Genomic DNA, 19,504 nt, shown 5'->3' on the forward strand with positions numbered 1-19,504 from the left:
CTAAGTTCCTTTTCAGGGTCTTTGGTCCTCTCTGAGCTTGTTTGTTTAAGATCTTAAGCTTCTGTACACCATCTTGTACTTACTGGAAGCACCCTGCACCCTCCCTTCTACAACCAAGACATTTTGTATGCGTGAAAAAATGTTCCCAGATTCCTTCTGATTTTAAGCTCCTATAAACCAACATGGCTCTTCTCCTTGTTGTCTTTCCTCAAGGCTAAAAGCAGCTCCCAGCCTAAAGCTGATGAATATGTTGTGCAATGTCTTCTGCAAGTGTGTTTCCTACAAGAGGACCTGGTCTGATTCCCCTGGATCATCAATGGCATTATCATCGAATTAATAATATGGTTATCATATCACTAAAATATTACCACTGCTTTATTTTAATCAGTAACCATTCTGCATATGGAATAATGAACAAATCAAATATTAAAGAAAAATATAGATTGTGGCTTCCTTTCATTTCTGTTGGACAAGATACAATCATGTATCAGGTCTAAGATGCTAAAAAAATTGATTGTTTTCAACTTGATTTTGCTTATGCAGCTCTCTCTCACACAAAAATCATTTTTTTTTTATTTTCCGGAAGCTGGGAATTTTGTTTAAGGAGATCAAAATGACTTTGTCAAACCGTTATTAAAATTTTTACATCACAAAAGCATGATTTATTTACTTTCATTAATGAAATTATAGAAGAATCAATGAACAAGGTCTAATTGGTTTTCATAGCTCCCAAATTATATCAGTAAGATGAAAATTTATTTGAGTACAATTTTAAGACAATTGTATCCACTTAATTATCATGCCATCCAGCACTCAATTAACTAGATCCCCATTCATCACATCATGAAGCATTTTGTGAATTCTTTGCATAAAGCAAGTTATACCACCAGCATTCACACAATGTATTAAGGAAGTGTAATGTTACATGGGAATGAGTTTGGAGACCAAAGAAAGATATTCAGGGAAGGATCAGATAAGACGGGGAGTGGAGAAAGGAACCCACGGCTGCATAACAGGCAGGACCTAATATTTTTGACTGACAAAAGAGCTGATGAAAAATGTGTACTTTCACATTTGCAAGATTCTGTTAATGCAGTCTTTTACAATAAAATAGAATCGATTCATCTGGTCATTTTTCCCATCTGCTCTAACTGAATGAAGATTAGCCTTGCAACTTTCTTCTTCACAAATCCTTGCTTTCTGGTAATCACACTGTTGTTTTCACAGAGTTTATGAATACTGTAGTTATTTGGGTGTATTTTTTTCTTCAATTCATTCGTGACCTTTCCTAGAATGTTTCATAGGATTGTCAATTTTCATCAATTATATTTTGTCAATGTACTTTTTCTCAATATACTGCATGATTGAGAACTATTGCTGAACCTTTGTTCTAGAGTTTAGAAGATATTCTTCTCCCAATTCACAATATATGAAAGTTTAAACAAACCATAGAAGAAAGATTCAAATGTAAAAACAGATGAAAGGACAAAGCAAGATTTCTGCTTTTAAGATTCCTGGATGTTTCCTTTCTAGTTCCATCTATTTCTGAAGAAGAAGAAATTGTACAATCTTTCCCTGCTCAAAGTCTACTTGGATCAAAATGGAGACATAGCAGCAGATCTGAGGATCCTTAGCAGTGGTGGGTTTCTACCGGATCGCACCGGATCGTGCGAACCGGTTGAAGAATGAACCCGGAAGTAATTTCCGGCCCCGCCCCCTTGGCGTTTTTTTTGCATCGGGGCTGACTCCCCGCCGCCACTGCTGTTCCTTGTCTTCTGGCCCATTTCCCAACTGGCCTTTCCTCGCTTGGAGGGCTTTGGAGGGAAGCTTCTGCAGAAGCCCGGGTGAGTGACAACAAGTTCCCGCCGTTACGAAGTCTCGGAGGCTGTAATTTTCTGAGCTGTGCGCGCGCGCCTGTTTTCCACGGCGTGGAGCAGCAGCGAGGCTCTGCGAGGCCGGCAATGACTCAGGATGCCATCCGGGAAGACGAGGAACGCGAGGGGGGACCGTTGACGGCCTCCGCAATCATCGCTCGCCTCGCAGAGCCTCGCTGCTGCTCCACGCCGTGGAAAACAGGCGCGCGCGCACAGCTCAGAAAATTACAGCCTCCGAGACTTCGTAACGGTGGGAACTTGTTGTCACTCGGCCGGGCTTATGCAGAAGCTTCCCTCCGAAGCGTTCTGAGCCTCGGAGGCTGTAATTTTCTGAGCTGTGCGCGCGCGCCTGTTTTCCACGGCGTGGAGCAGCAGCGAGGCTCTGCGAGGCCGGCAATGACTCAGGATGCCATCCGGGAAGACGAGGAACGCGAGGGGGGACCGTTGATGGCCTCCGCAATCATCGCTCGCCTCGCAGAGCCTCGCTGCTGCTCCACGCCGTGGAAAACAGGCGCGCGCGCACAGCTCAGAAAATTACAGCCTCCGAGGCTCAGAACGCTTCGGAGGGAAGCTTCTGCATAAGCCCGGCCGAGTGACAACAAGTTCCCACCGTTACGAAGTCTCGGAGGCTGTAATTTTCTGAGCTGTGCGCGCGCGCCTGTTTTCCACGGCATGGAGCAGCAGCGAGGCTCTGCGAGGCCGGCAATGACTCAGGATGCCATCCAGGAAGACGAGGAACGCGAGGGGGGACCGTTGACGGCCTCCGCAATCATCGCTCGCCTCGCAGAGCCTCGCTGCTGCTCCACGCCGTGGAAAAGAGGCGCGCGCGCACAGCTCAGAAAATTACAGCCTCCGAGGCTCAGAACGCTTCGGAGGGAAGCTTCTGCATAAGCCCGGCCGAGTGACAACAAGTTCCCGCCGTTACGAAGTCTCGGAGGCTGTAATTTTCTGACCTGTGCGCGCGCGCCTGTTTTCCACGGCGTGGAGCAGCAGCGAGGCTCTGCGAGGCGAGCGATGATTGCGGAGGCCGTCAACGGTCCCCCCTCATGTTCCTCGTCTTCCCGGATGGCATTTGGAGTTATTGCCAGCCACACAAACCTCGCTGCTGCTCCACGCCGTGGAAAACAGGCGGGCGCGCACAGCTCAGAAAATTACAGCCTCCGAGGCTTCGTAACGGTGGGAACTTGTTGTCACTCGGCCGGGCTTATGCAGAAGCTTCCCTCCAAAGCCCTCCAAGCGAGGAAAGGCCAGTTGGAAAAGGGGCTTTGCTCCTGCTCCGGGCTGGAGGCTTCCCTCCGAAGTCTTAGGATGTTCTGAGGAGCCCCCCAAGGAAAAACGCCGCTGCCAGGTAGTTAAAAGTACCTCTCTGATTCTGTCAGACTCTTTCAGTCTCTCTCTGATTCCCTCTCTCACTCCCTCTCTGTTCCTCTCTCTCTCTGTCTGTCTGTCTCACTCACACACACACACACACTGTGGTCACCTTGTTGAGTGTTCCAATCACATTTGAAACACTCAACAACTGGCCTGCATTTATGGTATTTTGCAGCATTCTGCAGTCATAGGACCAAAATATATGGTTAAAAGCATATATTTTGGTCCTATGACTGCAGAATGCTGCAAAATACCATAAATGCAAGCCAGTTGTTGAGTGTTTCAAATGTGATTGGAACACTCAACAAGGTGACCACAGTGTGTGTGTGTGAGTGAGACAGACAGACAGACAGAGAGAGGGAGTGAGGGAGGGAATCAGAGAGACTGACAGACACACACACACACACACACACACACACAGAGAGAGACAGAGAGGGGGAGGGAGGGAGAGAAAGATAGAGAGACACACACAGAGTGAGTGATTAAGTGAATGAGTGAGAGACAGACACACCCACATACACAGAGTGACAGAGAGAGAGGAAGGGAGGGGAGAGAGACAGAGGGAGAGACAGAGACAGACACACACACACACACACACACACAGAGTGAGTGAGAGACAGACAGACACACACACACAGAGTGACAGAGATGGGGGAAGGAGGAGAGAGAGACAGAGATACAGAGAGAGAGACAGACAGATAGACACCCAGAGAAAATGACAGAGGGAGACAGAGAGGGAGAGAGGGAGAGAGAGAGAAAGAGCCAGAGAGAGAGAGAAAAAGAAAAAGAAAAAAAGAAAGTGGGAGAGAGAGATGAAAGAAAGAAAGAAAAAGAACTTATGACCACAATTGAGCCCAAAATTTTGGTTGCTAAGCAAGAGCATCGTTAAGTGAGTTTCACCACATTTTCCAAGTTAGCCATGCCCACCTGGTCACATGACTGCCAAGCCACTCCCACCAGGTCACATGGCCGGCAAGCCACTCCCACAAAGGAGGCCACACCCACAGAGTAGGTTCCAAAAAAATTTGAAACCCACCACTGATCCTTAGTATGGTTGTTCTTCCCAAGAAGGATCCCATCAACAAGCATTTGGGGATGTTTGAAAGACAGAGACTTGCAGTCAACCAGGATGCTTTGTCAGAGCTAAAGTTGCTGAACAAGGTAGGGAAAATAGTGGTTCCTTTTTTTTCATTTTTCCAAAGAATTAGGACCCTTTTCAAGTGGGCTAAACCTAGACAAAAAGATGAGTAATATTAACTGAGAAGTGAATGTTTGGAGTAAAACTTTGATAATTTTCTTAGGCAGATAGGGAGGCTTCAGTTCTATTGACCAAGGAAACCGTTCAGATGTTGTAAAGCTAAATACCATTGTAAGCTGATTCAACTATATCTAAAATGAGTTTTGGGATGATTATTATTTAGGACACAAGTCATTGCCATTTAATGATTCTTTTGCCCTAAAACTGGTGAGACAGGGCCTCAAATGCTGAGGATTTTCATATTAATAGCTTCAGGTTCACTTGTTCCTTGTCTTCAATTATCAAAGGTGAAGGCAATTTTGTTCCTCCAGTCCCTGAGTTCAGATTTGGACTGAATCTAATGAAATGGGATCAAGATTGGATGGAGGTCCTCTTGGCCCACTTGTGAAATAACCTTCATCGTGTCTGATTGGAATCAGGGTCTCCTAAAATTGCAGGTCCAGAGATTGAGATATTTTACTCAGCCAAGACCAGGTCATAGCTGTACATGTCTCTCTTTAACCCCACTGGGATAGTGGAATTTAGGAAGGAGGTCCAAGGCTTTCAGTTCACATGAAACCATAATGATTAGTCTGATGTGAGATTATTTATTACATTTATTTGCCTCCCATCTCAACACAATAATGGCCTGAAAACTGAAGCACTGAAGTATAACTTATTATTATTATTTTTATATTATTTATTCAACTTATAAGCCGCTCCCTCTCCTTGAAGGGACTCGGGGCGCCGTACAATTAAATACACAACATATTGCACGGAGGAGGTATAAATAAAAACAATTACAATTTATAAATAACAATAACAATGAAGTTAAAAAGACAATAGCAATAAAGTTAAAAGACATTAAAATACCCTAAAATTTAAAATTGCCAGGGGGATTAGAAGATAGAATTCTAGTTAAGCCAGGCCGGCTAGTTGGAACAGGTGGGTCTTGAGTTTCTTGCGGAAGGAGCGGAGATCGGTAGTTGTCCTAATGTCGGGGGGGAGGTCATTCCAGAGGGCTGGGCCCATCACAGAGAAGGCCCTACTCCTGGGCGCCGCCCTCTGGCACTGCTTAGTGGACGGCACCCGGAGGAGTCCCTCTCTGTGAGAGCGAATTGGTCGCAGGGATGTATGGGGCAGAATGTGATCCCGCAAGTAACTAGGTCCAGTGCCATGGAGCGCTTTAAAGATGGTAATCAACACCTTGAAACGCACCCGGTAGACCACAGGGAGCCAGTGCAGCTCGCGCAGGAGAGGTGTTATATGGGAGTATCTCGTACTCCCCATAATTGCCCGCGCGGCCGCATTCTGGACCAGCTGTAGTCCCCGGGTGCATCTCAAGGGGAGCCCCATGTAGAGAGCATTGCAGTGGTCCAGATGGGACGTCACCAGCGCATGAGTGACTGTGCGAAGGGCATCCCGGTCCAAGACGGGGCGCAATTGGTGCACCAGGTGAACCTGGTGGAATGCCCCCCTCGCCACGGCTGCCACATGGTCATCCATAGACAGCCGGGCATCTAGGAGGACGCCCAAATTGCGCGCCCGCTCCACGGGGGCCAGTTGCTCGCCCCCAATGGCCAGAGATGGGATCCACTGGTTGAACCGGGGAGCCGGTAGTCACAGCCACTCCGTCTTGGAGGGGTTGAGCTTAAGTCTGTTGTCTCCCATCCAGACCCGTATGGCTTCCAAACACCGGGACATCATTTCGACGGCCTCGTTGGGGTGGTTCGGGGTGGAGATGTACAGCTGCGTATCATCAGCGTACAGATGGTATCCCACCCCAAAACCATGGATGATCTCACCCAACGGCTTCACATATGTGTTGAACAGAAGGGGCAAGAGGACCGACCCCTGCGGCACCCCACAAGTGAGCGGCCTCAGGGTCGACCTCTGCTCCCCTGCCAACACACATTGTGTCCGGTCGGAGAGGTAGGAGCAGAACCACTGCAAAACGGTGCCCCTTACCCCCAGCCCCTCCAGCCGGCGCAATAGGATACCATGGTCGATGGTATCAAAAGCCACTGAGAGGTCTAATAGGACCAGGATAGAGGAACAACCCCTTGGGGCAAATAAATAAATAAATCCTGATATCAGAAGTAATAAGGGAGAGTTTTGAGGGAAATATTACTTAGATTTGTAGGGCCTTGGCTTGTAAGAGTGAACTTCATCTGAAAATCCCTTGAACCCAATTGTTTGTCTTGATTGTTAGCTATCTAAGGACACACTGAGAGACTCCAAATCAAACTAAATGTCAGAACTGTCCACTTACACCTGTGCTTTCCTGTGTTCAGCACCAACTTTCACTAAGCCCCACAAGGGAGGGGGAAAAGAGAGTGGGAATGCTTGGGGGGGGGGAGTATATTGTTGTTTGGGACTGTACCAGTCGGAGAAAACCCATCAAGGTTCCAAATCAAACTAATAATAATAAATATGAGTGTATATTTCCCTGTTAGTTTGTGTCACCTAACTGTGGCCTTTCAACAGAAAAGACCTTGTGTTGGATACCTTGTGTTGGACATTGCTTTCCTACACAGGGCTCATATTCATGTCCCACTAGATACATCAAAAGATGCCTTACTCACCCCTTTTGAGGGACACATTCACATGACCTCACCTCCATCTCACCTCGCTATGACTTTAGAAGCTAGTTTTAGTTTTAGTTCACCAGCATGGCAGCCATATAAACTGAACAAATAAATACACGAATGAAGAAAATCACCTTTAAGGTTGACAGCCTTTAGTTGTAAGGAATTTTTCCTTTGCATCTTAACTAGGAGATAGTTTTGGACTAATTTCAAAAGGAGCTTTGCAACGTTTAGTCTAAAATTTAAAATAAGTGGATAACATATTTTAAAATCATGCATATATGAATAATAGAGGAATGAATGTTAATTCCACTATGAGGAGGAAAACACTGGTTGTCACTTAATTATTAAATCTTTCCTCAATTTTTTCTATACAGGCTTTATTAAGTAGAAAGGTACTTTTTTGCAATTTGATATGTCCCAAGAAAAAAGTAGAAACTAAATGAGGCGTCTCCCTAAAATTTATCTCCAGTACTATTTGGAAGTAGTCAGAGATTTCGTATTTGCCTAAGTGAAGCCCAGAGACCTCTTGGGTAATGTTCATGTATACTTCCATCTTCCATGAATGATGAACCTCAACATATTTCCTTTGGCATTTCTTCTTTCTCTTCTCAGTCTCTGCCTCAGTCCAAATGTGTGGAAAAATGTCAGCCTGGATTTGTCAGGAAGGCTCGAGAAGGAGAGCCAGTTTGCTGCTATGACTGCGTTTCTTGTCCAGAGGGGACAATCTCCACTCAGGAAGGTGGGTGACACCATAATGAAAGCTAATGGATTCCTCCAGAGCACTTTGATCAATAAACATATCAAAACACATATAAGTTTGACTGTCCTGATTTCAATTTTTATGGTATCCAATTTCTTCCCTAATGGCAGGGAACAGAAAAGGAATTTGAAGGATGACAACAATGTTGTGGGTTGGATAGGAAACCTCTCTTTTCTCTGCCAGTTTGGATGGGTCCATCCAACTTTATCTTTCTTAGCAATATCTGAATTCTTTGTAGCTCGAGGAATGATTTTAGATCAATGGTTTTGCTCACCCAAACCAGCTTTACATTACAGGACAAAAAACATCAATCAATCCTTCAATTAATCAGTCAATATTTATGAAGATCATAAATCCTTATAATCTGAAAAATCTAATTGGGAAGGACAATGGAGGGAGGGAAGTTTAGTTCAAGGAACAAATGAAAACCAAATGGAGGTTTCATCTTAAAAACATCGATATTTTCTTCCCTCCTTTCCCATTTTCCTTATTGTTAAATATTGAGATTCAACTGTTATAAAATCAACATAGGAATATAGTTATGATTCTGAAGCCTGCCTTTTCTGGTGCAGCTCCTGCCCCATTGGACATCCCTTGCAATTCAATAGGCCATCATTCTCTTAAACTCCTGGAGAATTGGTGCTTCTCCCAGACATTTGGTTTAAGGGAAGGATAGTGCAGAATTGGAATCTGGTGGAGTTCCTCAGAGAATGGAGGTTGTAGGACCATATGTTTCTTATAATTTTATTTTGTTGTTGTTCTTGTTTTTATTGTTCTATATATTGGATAACATTTTTTTCCTGGAGGGTAAGTATGTACCATTTACTGAGGCTTTCCTATCTCTCAGTATCACATCTCATTCAAAATATTCTTGAAAGTTGGAAGACTATAAAATAAATATTACCTTGTTTTCTCAGATACCGAAAAATGCACCAAGTGCCCAGATCATCAATGTCCAGCCATGGATCGAGTTGAATGTATCCAAAAAAGAATAACCTTCCTGTCCTATGAAGAACATCTGGGCATCATTCTCATCTCCTTTGCCCTACTCTTGTTCCTAACCACAGGCCTTGTTTTAATCCTATTCATTAAATACTTAGAAACTCCCATTGTCAAAGCCAACAACCGAGACCTCTCCTTCATCCTCCTGATCTCTCTCCTGCTTTCCTTTTTGTCCCCCTTTTTCTTCATTGGCCACCCAAGGAAAGCCACCTGTCTTCTCCGACAAGCAATGTTCAGCACTGTCTTCACAGTAGCTGTGTCTTCTCTGATGGCCAAAACAATCACAGTGGTGCTGGCCTTCCTGGCCTCAAAACCAGGGAACAGGGTGAGAAGATGGTTGGGGAAGAGCTTAACCAATTCCATCATCCTTTCTTGTTCTGGTGTGCAAATTTTCATCTATGCCATTTGGCTGGGAGTTTCTCCCCCATTCCCTGACTCTGACATGCATTCCCAATCTGGAGAGATCATTCTGCAATGCAATGAAGGCTCTGTCACCATGTTTTATGTTGTCCTCGGCTACATGGGTTTCCTAGCTGTCATATGCTTTACAGTGGCTTTCTTTGCCAGGAACCTTCCTGGGGCCTTCAATGAAGCCAAGCTGATCACTTTCAGCATGCTGGTCTTCTGCAGTGTCTGGGTCTCCTTCCTGCCAACCTACCTGAGCACCAAAGGAAAGTCCATGGTGGCCGTGCAGGTCTTCTCCATTTTGTCCTCTGGTGCTGGGCTATTGGGTTGCATCTTCTTCCCCAAATGCTACATTATCGTCCTTAGACCAGATTTAAATACTAAGGAATATCTAATTATAAAAGTCGGGACCTGATAGAGAAATTATTTATTTGGCTCATAACATTTGATTATTGATTGCAATTGTTATTGGTTTATATGTTTGCCTTTGTTTGACAATTGAAGTTATTGAAAACCAAATGAGATAAAAAAATAGTTAATCAAATTAAAATACAAGATAATCCATAAACAATAAAATAAATTAATAATATTTGTGTTTTTAAGCGGGCCTGCTTTTCCTCAGCACACAGATTAGCCAATAGTTGCCTTAAAGAATCCATTAAGAGAGGACACATATGAAACATGTCCTGCATTTTGCACTGCTTTAAGCTTGTTAGTTCCTTCATGGATTACTGCCTTGTCATGGAGAAGGGGCTTGTATAGCTCAGTGAAGCTGTGAGATATGCCGTGCAAGGCCACCCAAGAAGGACAGGTCATAACAGAGAGCTCTGACAAAACGTGATCCACTGGAGAAAGAAATGGCAATCCACTCCAGTATCTTTGCCATGAAAACCCCATGGACAGTACCAAAAGGCACAGGCCTGGAGGAACATTGTCCATGAGGTCGTGATGGGTCAGACACAACTTCTCAACTAAAAGCAACAAGCTTGGTAGGTATCTTCAAAGTTAGTAAGGAGGGTCTCAGCCTCATCTCCTTCGTAGTTTTTTGAGAATTGGGATTTCAGTTTCCCCAAAGTCTGGTTCTATTGGGAGGAGAAGGTTTAGTGTAGATGATGCGGTGCTGCAACTTCAACACATCTAATTTTTGGTGCTCCTTTTATTGTTCTCCCTATGTGCTTTTTCTCAGCAATCCCCTTTGATTTACGCTCCACATCAACTTTCACCCTCTTTGTGGCTTCTTCTCTCTTTGCCTCCCATTCCATCTTCTCTGGGCTGAGGGGCTGAACAGACTTTCTGCCTTCTAATGAGGAATTTCCTATAACAGACATATTTATAGCCTGTGACTTTCTGACTGGGTGGGCATCTTCATATGTTTTGTCACTTTTCAGCTGTGTGACTGTCCTAGCACTACCTGGCCTATCCATTGTTGGTAGTTTTGGGGAAAAACATTAAAAGTCTATGGCTGTTCTGTGACCTCTGCCAATGAGGTATTCTAGTCCAGCCCCCTGCTCAAGCAGGAGATCCTATACCATTTCAGGCAAGTGACTGTCCCATCTCTTCATAAAAGTCTCCACTGTTGAAGCACCCGCAATATCTGAAGGCAAGCTGTTCCACTGGTTAATTGTCCTCAGTGTTTTTAATTAACTATCTCCTTAATTCCAGGTTGCCTCTCTCCTTGATTAATTTCCATCCATTGTTTCCTCTCTTGCCCTCAGGTGCTTTGCAAAAAAATTGAACCCCTCCTCTTTATGGCAGCCCCTCAAATACTGGAATGCTTCTATCATGTCCACCCTAGCCCTTCTTTTCTCTAGACTAGCTAAACCCAAATCCTGCAACCGTTCTTCATATATTTCCATCTTCATTTTTGCATTACCCCAAACAGACCCTGTGCATAATCTGGGGGTCCTCCTGGGCTCACAACGCCTGCGCAAAGAGTTGTGAGCCAGGGGAGCCTTTGCGCAATTGTGGGTTGTGCACCAATTACACCCTTTCATGGACTCACAATCCCTACTCATGGTCGCTCATGCCCAGTAGCTTCCATGTTGACTATTGCAATGCACTCTACATGGAGCTGCCCTTGAAGAGCATCCGGAAGCTCCAGTTGGTACAAAATGTAGCATCCCTCATGGTTTTGTGCAGACCCCAGTGGGCATTTGTATCACCTCTCCTGGGGGGGCTGCATTGGCTGCCAATTTGCTTCCGGGTGCAATTTATGGTGGTGGTTGTCACATTTAAAGCCCTTCATGGGTTGGGACCAGGTTATCTGAGGGACCATCTCTTGCTGGTCACATCTACTTGAGCAGGGAGGCAAGGAATGTTGCAGGTCCCATCCTCAAGGGAGATACACCTGGTGGGACCCAGAAGAAGGGCCTTTCCCGTTGTGGCTCCCTCTCTCTGGAACATCATTCCCCAGAGATTAGAAGGGTCCCCTCTCTGACATTCTTCCAGAAGGTGCTGAAGACCAAGCCACCTTGAGTTGGTGAGTGCAGATAGGCAGCAATATAAATTTCCTAAAATAAATAAATAAAAAATAAATAAATTAGTTCACTTAATAGGCACTTGACCAATGCCCTAGCATCTGCTTTTCCAATAGCAAAAGCTTCCACATAACTCCTAGAGGTCCAGATGATAATCAACAGATGCTTCTTTTCTTTATATCACAGCATCTCAGCAAAGTCCACTTGCATCATCTGGAAAGCGTATTTCCCTCTGGGCACTCTGGAGAGACATGGCCTTAGTCCTCTTCCCTTGCAGTGGGCTAAAGAGACTGCATAGTTGCCAACTATCACCAGAGCCTCCCTGTATGAATTCCTTTCCCTGCCCAATTCTATTAGAATCTCTATGCTAATCCTTTGGCTCCTTCTTGGGCTTGGGGACAAAGAACTCTCAGGATGGGCTTTATTGCCATCCCTGGAATAATTTCCCTTTCCACACCCAAACACCTGCTCCGTCATTTACTTCCAAAATTTGCTTAGCCCTTTCCGCATTCATCAATGAGGGAATGTTCTGTCCTAACTGCATATCCTGTCCTTCGCTTTCCTCCCTCTGTGATGAAACTAGAATCATCACAAAGATATTCGAAGCCGTTTTCCTCTTTTAATCCCTTCATTGGCTTCATTGCCTGTGTTGCAGAAGACAAAAGGTTGTGATGCTCCATCATGCGAGGCTGGAAGAATTCAGCTGGATCGTTAAGAGGAGCTTTGGAAATGGCCACACTTGGATTCTGCATAAGTTGCAGGTCATAAGATGAAAAAGCGCCCAATGACATCATGCAGCAGATTATATATATATATATATATATATATATATATATATATATGTATGTATGTATGTATGTATGTATGTATGTATGTATGTATGTATGTATGTATGTATGTATGTATGTATGTATGTATGTATGTATGTATGTATTTGCGATACAGCCCAGGTTCAAATCCCAGTAAGGGTATGGCTAGCTGATGAGAGCTAATTAGCTCAAAATAGATCTATACTAGTCTCCCTTTATTTATTTATCAGTACAAATACAACACATTTGTAGGGTTATTATTATACACACACAATAAATAAATAATCAATTAATTAAAAACAGCAAAAGGCAATTAAAAAACAATTAAAACAACTAGAGTCAAACCTAATTTAAAATTGTATCCAGAGGGATTAGAATAGCTATAATTCAAGCCAGGCCGGCTAGTCAGAACAGGTGGGTCTTGAGTTTCATGCGGAAGGAGCGGAGATCGGTTGTTGTCCTGATGTCGGGGGGAGGTCATTCCAGAGGGCTGGGCCCATCACAGAGAAGGCAGGTCATAAGATGAAAAAGCGCCCAATGACATCATGCAGGTCAGATCTAGGATATGTTTGGGGGGGTTGTATTTGTTTTGGATAGCTGTCAGGGCTTCTATGATTGGTACTTGGGTGAAGAGTGATACAATATCGAAGCTCACGAGTAGGTCGCTAAAAGAAGACACTAGCATAATAATCCTTCCAGCAGACAAGGGGAACGCCACGGTGGTCATGAGATCATAGAGATCATAAAGAAACAAAACTTACAGCCCAGCGACCTACTCGTGAGCTTCGATGTTGTATCACTCTTCACCCAAGTACCAATCAAAGAAGCCCTGACAGCTATCCAAAACAAATACAACCCCCCCAAACATATCCTAGATCTGACCAACCACTGCCTATCCAACACATACTTCATCTATAACGGACAAAAATACAAACAAACAGAAGGAGCACCCATGGGATCACCCCTCTCACCTGTCATTGCTAACCTCTACATGGAACACTTTGAAACCCAAGCTCTAGAAAAATCCGATCACAAACCCAAACTCTGGCTCAGATACGTAGATGACACCTTCATAATCTGGCCACACGGGAAAGATAAACTGGACAACTTCCTCACACACCTCAACAGCCTACACCCCAAAATACAGTTCACCATGGAAACAGAAGCCAATAACCAACTCCCCTTCCTGGATGTCTTAGTCTATAAGAAATCCGATGGATCCCTAGGACACACCATCTACCAGAAGAAAACACACACAAACCGCTATTTGCACGCACTCTCACACCACCACCCAGCACAGATCAACTCTGTAGCCAAGACACTCATCTCCAGAACAAAACGCTTAGCTGACGAACAACACCTCAAAACTGAACTACACACTCTCACCAACGTACTAACATCCAACGGATTCCGAAGAAACAATATCACTAACCTAATCCAAAAAGAAAACCCCACTAAAATCCAAGACAGTGAACAAGAAAACGGCAAAGCCCTCCTCCCATACATAAAAGGCACCACAGACAGAATCAGCAAGATCCTCCACAAACACAACATCAAGACAGCATTCTACACAAACCGAAAAATATCCACCATCCTGAGAAACCCCAAAGACAAAATAGAGTTAGAAAATCAAGGAGTATATGAAATCCCATGCACCACCTGCCCCACCACATACATCGGACAAACCAACAGAAGAATAAAGGCACGCATTGAAGAACACAAAAACTCAGTCAGAAAGGAGGAACCAACTTCTTCCCTGGTCCAACACCTCAAAGCCACAGGACATGATATAGACTTTAAAAAGACCAGAACTATTGCCAAAATTGAACACTTTAACAACAGAATAATCAGAGAAGCTATTGAGATAGAAAAACGACCACACAGCATGAATAAACGAGATGATACCTCCCGCCTACCAGCCATTTGGAAACCCGCCCTCACTGACAAACGAGTCCCTAACACTAAGAATGATACCAGACCCACACTCACGAAAACCACACAGGATGTCACTATCACACATCCACGCAAAAAGCAAGCCCAAACCCACACCGATAATGACCACAAACCAGAAGCCCGACCACAAACCAGAAGCCAGACCACAGCTGCATTATTAGCCACTTTAAACCCCTCCAATCCATACATGAAGCAAACTGATGCCCACCACGGAGATGTGGCACGACCACAAACACGAAGCCAAACAACAGTAACGCAGCTCACCAGCTCAAATCCCTCTGCAACTCAGACTAACACAAGCACAACCAGGCCCCCACCCAAACAGAACACGCCCCCATCCAATCAGAGCACAGCCAAACTCCCATCCAATCAGAGCACAGCCAAGCCCCCTACCAATCAGAATACACCTCCACCCAATCAGAATGCAGCCAAGCTCCCACCCAATCAGCACAAACCCCCACTGGCAGTTAAAAAGAGGAACAGGCTGAGATCTCACATTGCTCCTGGAAGCACCAAGCCAGAAGCACCAAGCCGGAAGCACCAAGCCAGAAGCACCAGCCTGAAGATGATGAATGAGACTTCATCGAAACGTCGTGAAGATACTTCCAATTCTACGCGGGAGAAAACCCGAACAACCAAAGACATATATATATATATATATATATATATATATATATATATATATATATATATATATATGTGTGTGTGTGTGTGTGTGTGTGTGTGTGTGTGTGTGTGTGTGTGTGTGTGTGTGTGTCTGTGTGTGTCTGTGTCTGTGTCTGTGTGTGTATATGTGTGTGTCTGTGTGTGTCTGTGTGTGTCTGTGTATGTATGTATATATGTATGTGTGTGTGTGTTGTATTTGTGCTGATAAATAAATAAAGGGAGACTAGTATAGATCTATTTCAAGCTATTTAGCTCTCATCAGCTAGCCATACCCTTACTGGGATTTGAACCTGGGCTGTATTACATATTAGGCAGGAGTCTTAGCGACTAAGCAACAGGCTCTCCTCCTTATCAGCTGAGCCAGGGAAATAGGTATGTATTTGTGTTACAACCCCTGGTATGCCCAAATATGGGAGGGAGCTTAGTTCTTGGTTGCTTCTCTCCTTGATTAGTTTTCACCCATTGCTTTTTGTCCTGCACTCAGGTGCTTTGGAGAATAACTTAACTCCTGCCTCTCTGTGGCAACTCCTGAGATATTGGAGCACTCCTATCATATATCCCCTGGTCCTTCTTTTCATTAAACTAGACATACCCAGTTCTTGCACCCATTCTTCATATGTTTTAGTCTCCAGTCCCCTAATCATCTTTGTTGCTCTTCTCTGCACTCTTTCTAGAGTCTCCACATCTTTTTTATATTGCGGTGACCAAAACTGAGTGCAGTATTCCAAGTGTGGCCTTACCAAGGCATTATAAAGTGGTATTAACCCTTCACGTGATCTTGATTCCATCCCTCTGTTTATGCAGCCTAGAACTGTGTTGGCTTTTTTTGGCAGCTGCTGCACATAGCTGGCTCATATTTAGCACCTTACCTGTTAGAAAACCACTAGCCAGGATATTAGGAACAAGAATAGCTCGGTTGTAAGAAAAACACTTTGCAAGATATGCGTCACCTGGAGTGAAAAACATGTGAAGCAACATTTAGCTATTTAGCACAGCAAGCATAAAGGTTTTAGGGAACTGTAATCCAGATAACCAATCAATATTATCTGTTATGCATGTATTATTAGGAGAAAGGCAAAGGGTTAGATAAGACCATCCTCTGACTAAAAGAATTGCTTTAAGACTGTAATCGAGGCCTTGGTAAATTTTTTCCAAGGTCTTTATGTCTTAGTACCAAAATAAAAGCATAATTTTGTATCACACCTTGTGTTCAGTGACTTATCGACTTTGACACCAAGCCAGAACCCAATTTTGGGTACAACACCACCACGTAGAAGGACAACAGAAGTCAATTCCCTGAGTATTGAACTTTCTTCTTCCAGCATCACTTTCTGGACTTGTTGTGGGTCTTTCTGTGACTTTTCACTAACATGCATTTCTCACACAGCTCCTCTGCACATGGAGCTCTGAAGAAATTCAGAATCCTCAGAGGAGAAGTTGCTTCTCACTGTAATTATCTCCACCTTTGTCTTTGAGACCTCTTAAGCCTCTTCTCCATGGATGGACTTTGATGTAAACATCAGACTCAAGCAACATGAAGGGGAACTTGCATCAGAAAAGTATAAATGCTTCAGGTCCTGCTCTATGAGACACAGGTTTTGGGACAGGCAGTGGCCTTGTTCTCAAATCTACATTCCGCTCTAGGAGAAGCTCAGTTTCTCTGTGACTGAATCAGGAAAACCAGTGGCATTTCCATTTTGTGACAATTCTTTGACTTCTCCAAAGTCTTCTTCTCATTCTTATTTGGAAACAGGAAGGGGAATTGATTCATCCCCATACATTATGGAGCCCCACCTGCTGGTTCTGATGCTGCTGTTGTCCCAGCCAGTCTCTGGGAAGCTGAGAATGAAGTGCCCACTGAGTTTGGACCTTCAAGATAGACAAAAACCATGGAGCTATTACAGCCCAGGAGACCATCTCATTAGTATGCTACGCACTATAACAGAAATATCACCTATGATGCAGACTTTCAACATGGCTCCTTCTAGTCAGTCTCGCCTGTAAGTCATTCACTGTGATGGAATTGCAAATCCTTCCATTTGCAGTTCTAACATTCTCCTTCTTTTCTTCTTATTCACGTATTCTTAATAGCAGGACCTCTTTTCTTTCTTGAATTACTTTGATCTCTTTAGCTGTCCTCATTTGTCTTATTTTGTGTGAGAGACACAGATTCAAAGATTGGGCAGGAAAAAATCCTGAAAGAAGTCCAGATTATTTCCCCCTCCCTGTCAAATTCTGACTTCAACATTTGAATCATGACTTTTATTTAAAATATTTATCGAAATGATCATAGCTGCCTCTGCCCAACCCATTTACATATTTTTATAAATGCCAATTGATATTCATCATTTGATCTTTATATCAATAGAGGATGACTTGTTTATAGATCTGCTTTTCTGGGTCACTCATGAAACATCCTTTTTTTCTTTTATGGAGATTCTACTTTTCGTGATTCAGTCATTTTAAATCCTGGAAATGGGTAGATTTAGGTGAGTAGTTCTAGAAATAATGGTGTATTTGTGATTCTTAACTCTGATACAGGACTATCTCCATCTCATCTTCTCAATATTCATAACAGATAAATGTTGAAGGCTATAATTTGCCTATTATTTGGGCTTAGGACTGAATAAGAATTGTTCCTGTTGCAGATGATGTTTATGATAACATGTGCATTATTTTACAGAATTTTAGATACTAATAAGGATAACACCATACAATTTATTTTTGCAATTGAGGAAGTCAACAAGAACCCCCAACTCTTGCACAATCTCACCCTTGGCTACAACATCCATGACAACTATTTGAACACACTTGGCACTTCAGATGCCTTGTTGGACATGCTCTCAACTGGAGAAGCTAATGTTCCCAACTACAGCTGTGGAAGGAAGGACAACATTTTGACTCTTCTTGATGGAGCTCTCAGGGATAGCTCCACCCAGATATCAACATTAGGAGGCCCCTACAAAGTCCCACAGGTTTGTGTGCGTTTCTCTATCTGGTAATGCACATGGGGAGGTTGGGGATCAGCAATATACCCAAACTATATTTTTCCTATGGAAATTCAAGAGCTGGTTTTCAGTACAGCCATTGTAGGTGTCATGGCTGGGATTGGGATACACAGTGGGGAAGAAACAAGAGTCCAAAGAGACGTGACATCATCCCCGTTGCTTCGAGGGCTTCTGCTACACAGTTGTGAAGGTGAGAGGAGGCTCTGTGTTCAATCACTGAGACTTCTGTAGAATAGGAAGGTGCATCACTGATGGAAAGCTCACATTTCGCTCATGATCTTAACCAATATTATAATATTTCCATGAAATACATAATGAGAAGTAGTGAATGTGCTGCTTAAAACAACTTGTTTGCTTTTGCTTCCCCTCTGTTAAAGCCTGTGCCTCGGGAAAGAGGAGAGGGAAAAGTCTCAAGCCCTGCAGGATCTGCGAGGGAAATGGCAAGCTCGTGGGGGAGGGGAAAAGAAGAAGAGAGCGTGAACGCAACAGGAGGGAGGAAAAGAGGAATGGGAAGTTGTGATGTTGGTGCTTAGGGCCGCAAAACCCCTTCTGTGCTGGGGAAGTGGATGGCTCTGTCCTCTATCAGGCTTGCACCCACGCACGCAAGTGCACGCACACACACACACACACACACACACACACACGAAAGAGAGGGGGGAGAAACAAAGAAATGAGAAGCAGAGAGGGAAAGAAAGAATGAGAGAGAGAGAGCGGGGAGAAAGAGAGAAATGAGAAACAGAGAGAGATGGAAAAAGAGAGAAAGAGAGAGATAAAGAGAGAGGGAGAGAGAACTGTTCAAATGAACCTTGTGGTCGTTAAGCAAACACTGTGGTTGTTAAACAAGTCCATTTTCCCCAATGGGCATTTTAAACCAGAAACCAGAAGGAATTGTTGGAAACTGGCTAAAAACCTAGAAAACCTCCATGCCATGTGACTGTATCTGTGACTGTGTGGGATGTTGTAATTGGTCATAAATATGTGTGTGTGTCCATGGCTGTCAAAACTCCAAAAACAGGTCAAGTAGCTCTGGGGAGGTCAGTTGTAAATTAGAACACTTGCTAAGCAACCGGCCATTAAGCAAGGACCACTTGTATTTGGTTTGCCTTAAGGGTTCAAAAAGCTGTATGGAATCTATATGGAAGGAAGGAAGGAAGGAAGGAAGGAAGGAAGGAAGGAAGGAAGGAAGGAAGGAAGGGGAAAGAGGGAGGGAGGGAAAAATGAATGACATATAGTTGCATGGATGGATGGATAGACAGATAAATACATGAAGAGAGAGAGGAAGGAAGGAAGGGAGAGAGAGAGAGAGAGAGAGAGAAAGGAGAGGAAGGAAGGGCCACAAACCCTGGCGCTA

General features: G+C 43.9%; 1 long non-coding RNA gene across 1 annotated transcript in view; it reads left to right on the top strand.

Moving 5' to 3' along the window:
- Positions 1-7,708: 7,708 nt before the first annotated feature.
- Positions 7,709-19,504, top strand: part of LOC309392071 — a 59,519-nt gene continuing 47,723 nt past the window's right edge. The window contains exon 1 of the long non-coding RNA XR_014175388.1: positions 7,709-7,812. This is a non-coding gene — a long non-coding RNA (uncharacterized lncRNA). The remainder of the gene's footprint in view (positions 7,813-19,504) is intronic.

This window comes from Natrix helvetica (genome assembly GCF_964273705.1).
Source record: "Natrix helvetica genome assembly, chromosome: 1".
NCBI lineage: Eukaryota > Metazoa > Chordata > Lepidosauria > Squamata > Natricidae > Natrix > Natrix helvetica.